The 5,000-nt window shown below is 36.2% G+C and overlaps 2 protein-coding genes across 4 annotated transcripts in view; both read right to left on the bottom strand.

Annotated features, from left to right (window-relative positions):
• Positions 1-1,352, bottom strand: part of LOC113821268 (monocarboxylate transporter 12-B) — a 9,603-nt gene extending 8,251 nt beyond the window's left edge. Inside the window, exon 1 of one of the 2 annotated variants that reach the window (XM_027373758.2) lies at positions 1-1,352. This exon is cut by the window's left edge and continues 340 nt beyond it. The gene's annotated coding sequence lies outside the window, so the exon portion shown is untranslated. The other variant, XM_070145344.1, reaches the window with a different exon arrangement.
• Positions 1,353-3,922: 2,570 nt separating this feature from the next.
• LOC113821258 (transient receptor potential cation channel subfamily A member 1) overlaps positions 3,923-5,000 on the bottom strand; it is a 24,485-nt gene continuing 23,407 nt past the window's right edge. For both annotated transcript variants that reach the window (XM_027373747.2, XM_027373749.2), the window contains exon 8: positions 3,923-5,000. This exon is cut by the window's right edge and continues 1,146 nt beyond it. The gene's annotated coding sequence lies outside the window, so the exon portion shown is untranslated.

Raw genomic sequence — 5,000 nt, 5'->3', positions numbered from 1 at the left:
AGAAAATCTTTATTGTTGCATTTTCAATATTTTGCAATAAGTTTGTTTTTGTTCAGTTTATTTTATTTTATTTATATGTTTCAAGTTGAACAAGCTATCTTCTCACGCTCATCATGCCTATCCTCTGACAGCTGCACACGTCTTCACTCACGGTTGCTAAACTATTATTGCCCAAACAACTTCCTTCGGAAACAAGCAATTTCATCATAGCTATTTCTGAAAAGGGGGAGTTATACTCATTGCTTCTTACTGTTGGTAACAGCCTTTTTAAAACTTCAAATTACGACCTGGACAAATATATTTCTGCGCGTGGTTACTGCTGCCCAGCCGGGAACTGCCTGCTGGGGACTACGCTGCCTGTAATATGCACTATCAGGAGCCCACACACGACGACTGCGGAAGATACTATATATAAACTTGACCTTATCAACCACCCCCACGGCTGTAACAGGGAAGATTGGAGACTGAAGATAAAATAATTAGCCTACATATTATATACATATCATATATAGACACTCATGCAGTGACACACTGACACACTCACGCACACACATACACAAACACATACTCACACTTCATATGTATGTATATATATATATATATATATATATATATATATATATATATATATATATATATATACATAAATATATACTGTGTATGTGCATGTGCATATGTACATGCATGGCTGCAGTGGTACAGTGGTTAAAACATTGAACTCAGACCCTTTTTGTTTTAGTTTTAAAGGTTTAGTTTCAGTTTTGATTTTTTTAAAAATAAGAGACATGAACTATATCTATCAAAGAATTACTATCTCTCTATATATATATTTATTAATTTACATGGAAATATATAACTAGTCTATTCTTTATTAACTTTTTTTCTTATTAGAGATTTCTTTACATACACTGAAATGAGGTTTTGCAGTTTTTTTTTCAGAATATGACAAAAATAACGTTTATCACTAATCATCTCATGTGTATGCATATTTACATGAAATCATAAAAATATTCCATTGTTTAAATACTATACAATTTTATTGTAGAAAATATCTTTGATGTTAATACAGTGAATATGAACGTAAATTCAATAAACTCTATCAAATATCAAACAAAAAAAATCTTAAATAAACTCTACAACCATTCAGCATTAATAAATTTTTCGTGATTTTCATTCATTTTAGTGTCACTAAATCAAGGATATACAAAACACATTTCTGTAAAACATTTCCTAATTTGATTTCAGGTCATCAATGAAAGTATTCATGGAAGCAGGCCTACAGTTAAAGCAACAGGAAGCATAAATATAAAAAACAAACACCCCCCCCCCAAAAAAAAAAAAAAAAAAAAAATCTCTTTCTTACCGTTTTGAGTAAGACGTTTCATGATGTAAACAAACAGATGATACATCATGTACACAACGCCATCTATTGTTCAGATATTACACTACCCGCCAACCATTGCGGGTCACAGGTTTTTATCATGCTTTCCTATCTTTCCTATATAATCTTTGCCCCTTATAAACGATCTCTTTTTGGACATCACATTTTTTTAATCGGTGTGATACGTGCTTTCCTATTTTTCTTATATAGTCTTTGCTCCATAGAAAACGAAGACTATAGACCGATTCGGTAACGCCTAGCAACCGCCCCTAGCAACGAGCACTTGGTGAAAACAAACCATCGTTCGTTGCTTACAAAGTCGCTAAATTTTTCTGACAATTTCGTTACTTTGCGTGAAAATGCCAAGGAGCTGTGTTGTCGTTGGTTGTTCGAACCAGAACATGATGGGAAAGAAAGGTTTAACCTTTCATATATTCCCAGATCGCGAAAAGAAACCTGAACAATGGAAGCGATGGGTAGGCCTACAGACCATGAAAAGCATGAACCCTGATGGGAGTGCTTGGCTGGTGGAAAATATTTACATCTGCTCAGAACATTTTACTATTGCACATATAAATATATTACACCTTTTCAAATTCCATAGACAGATAACCACTTTCAAACTCTTATCTATCTACACTACCCATCAAGGCCAAACAAGATCAACGTTGTCGGCATCAGATTTTGGCAGTAGTCATGTATTCTAAAAGGCACAATAACAATTCTATTAGTTTCATTTGATTTCTTTTTTGTAGTAAATTAATTTATCATAATTTATATTTACAGGCAAACCATCCCGGAATCCACTTCTCCCAGACTTTATCCCAAGTGCCTTCAAGCACTGTCCATTCAATGAAAACAAAGCAGGTATACAGTTGCCTGTTCCCTTTGTCTGAAATGCTATATAGTCCGGCAGAAGAAACAACTGAAGTGGACCTATCTCTTGAGGTCAAATTATTGAGGAGAGAGAAAAATGCGTCGCTTTCAGGTCTTTACGTGACTTCATTGTCTCTTTATAAACACTTTGTATGTGGGAAGAAAAGTGATGTTAGGAAATGGCACTGATTTCAGTGAAAAATGCCCTATATAGCTAAACATCATACATTACTGTAGCAAATTGTTATTATAAAATAATTATGATTATCATCTGTTTTTTTGATAGAATTCAATTTTAGGTAATTTCGAAGGATCGTCGATCCAGATTTCGGTATGAGTACTCTTTTAGCTACACTGCTTCTAGTTTTGCTTCATATCACCTTTTCGCTTCGGTTTTTGAAGAATCAAAGAATTCATACGCCATTTTTCTTCACGTTGATAGCGAGGTATCTGCGAGCGACGGGTTTGTTTTCACCAAGTGGAATGGCGACTCCGGCTCGTGACGTCACACCGAAACGGTCTATATACGAAAGACCAGGATGTCGAGCCAAATCCAGTGAGCAATGCGGCGGCGGCGCAATAGATGGCGTTAGTGATAATCTCGTGACGTCATCTCATACTGTCTTTGTTTACATAGAAGCGCGAAAATGGAATGACAGCTCCGACAATGCCAGGAAAGTCTCGTCCTTTATCTGTTTGTAAAGAGAGAATAAACAACTTACATTTCATTTTTTTCCAAGGAAAAAGAAAAGGTAATATATATGCTTTTTAAGATATAAACTTAGATATGTGATGTTCAGATTGACATTAGCAAGCTAGAAACTCGATCACATGAAATTATTTTGATTGGTAAAGCATAGGCCAAAAATCGACTTAATATTGTAGTGTAAGCCTTTACCTACAATTTGAAGTAGGCTGAGGATAATTAATTTCAAGTCCATGCCATGTATCTGGTTAAACTCAGGGTTAAAGTGGCCACTTACTAACTGCAGGGCACTGTCAGCTGAATCGGTTAAGTTCTAGTCATTTTAACTTACTGAACGGGTCGCCGCAAACGGTAACCATGTGAGACTCCTCCCTGATCTAGGAGAAAATTATATATGTAAATGGCTCCCTAAAGTTCTTGAGCAAGTTGAAAAGTCTGAAGGGTAGGAATGTAGAAGGGGTCCATATATTGTGGAATGCCTTAGTCACAAAGAAAATTCTAAAACAGAGTTGAGAATAATTTAAGGTACACAGCATCGGTATTCTGTAAATCTATACTGAAAAGGTCAGTGCCCTTAACATGGAATACGGATATCGCTTACAGCGTTTACAGGCAGAAAGGTCACACTGTGCGGCCATATATCCCAAGGATGTTGCTAAATCTTTCTTTATGCTTTAATATTAGGACTTCAAACATCACACACTTGATCCCCAGATAACACTGGCCTTTTCAAAGTAACAAGATAATAAAGGAGAAATCCAAACAAAATCGACAAAATTCCGTCACGCCATCTGCTAGAGTCTATCTAGGTTAATATCTAATGTGCTCTGATAAAATGGAAAAAAACAATGCAGGAGGGAAGATGTCCAGCCTCTATTTTCAGACAGGCTCTGATGGCATAAAAATCTGGTATTCCATAAAAATGTATATCATGAACACAGGGGAAAAACAAAAAAAAGCTATATCAATCACTTTAATGTCAACAGGAAAATACAACAATATAATAAGCTTACACTGGCAGCACAAACGCTTTTCCAGAAATCAATAACAATGTAAAGACTAAACACATACCTTAAAACCTAATAAAATTGTCTTTGACCTTTATCCAGTCTGTATCAACTGAATATTTCATTAGCATGGCCAGTGTCAACGCCACGCTACTCCCTGAGTGATTACAGTAGAAGCTCATCTCAAATGTTTGATATCAAATGCTGTACCTGTTTTAACGTTATATACGATCATGTTGAATGGTGTTTCTACTTAAGATAAAGTTTAAACTAGATATTACAGAGTATGTGAAAGTAATACCTGAGTAGCAGACCTTTATTCAGTAGCACAAAGGATTCACTGTTTATAGTTGTATGCTCTCCAACTTTCTATTCGTGCCCGAGAGATTCTTCCAGGAGCTGGATGGGTTCGTCTTCGCACCCAGGCCCTAGCAGCTGCCTTCCTTCCTTGCATCGCACGTACCACGCCTGAGCCTTGATTGCCCAAATAACTTTCTCCCCCTCGAGCAATTCCGGCGAATGCACCCCTTTGTCACGGCCGTAAGAACCGACACCCCAAAATACAGAAGCAAGCACCTGCCCATGACAGGATTAAACCAACACTATGTAGCGTTACTAGGAGACTAGTGATACAAATAGTATTATATCCTTTTCGGAGCCACTGCTGCCACCACCAGATAACAGATCTGTATTTGAATGTCTTCGTGATGGTACACTAACATTTGTAGACAAGCTGTAAAAAAGGGGAAAAAAGAAAAAGAAAAGAAGGAAAAAAATATTCTGGCACTTGTGATCTAATTCGGTAACTGTTGCGTGTTTGTGTTACACACTTGAATAATTATATGTATCAGCCATGTGATATAAAATGGGGAGAAAGTCTATTTAGAAATTTTTAGTTTTCTTTAACGAGTCACGCTAAGAATAAATGGTTCCATACGTCTTTTATATTGAGTCTGGTACTATTTATTAGTCCAAGACACAATATCTCTACGTAACCATGGATAGAGGGAATTTAATTCTTCTTTGTCAG

This window comes from Penaeus vannamei, chromosome 33 (genome assembly GCF_042767895.1).
Source record: "Penaeus vannamei isolate JL-2024 chromosome 33, ASM4276789v1, whole genome shotgun sequence".
Classification (NCBI taxonomy): Eukaryota; Metazoa; Arthropoda; class Malacostraca; order Decapoda; family Penaeidae; genus Penaeus; species Penaeus vannamei.
The sequence above is the reverse complement of the archived record's forward strand: the minus strand, read 5'-3'. Positions and strand labels throughout refer to the sequence as shown.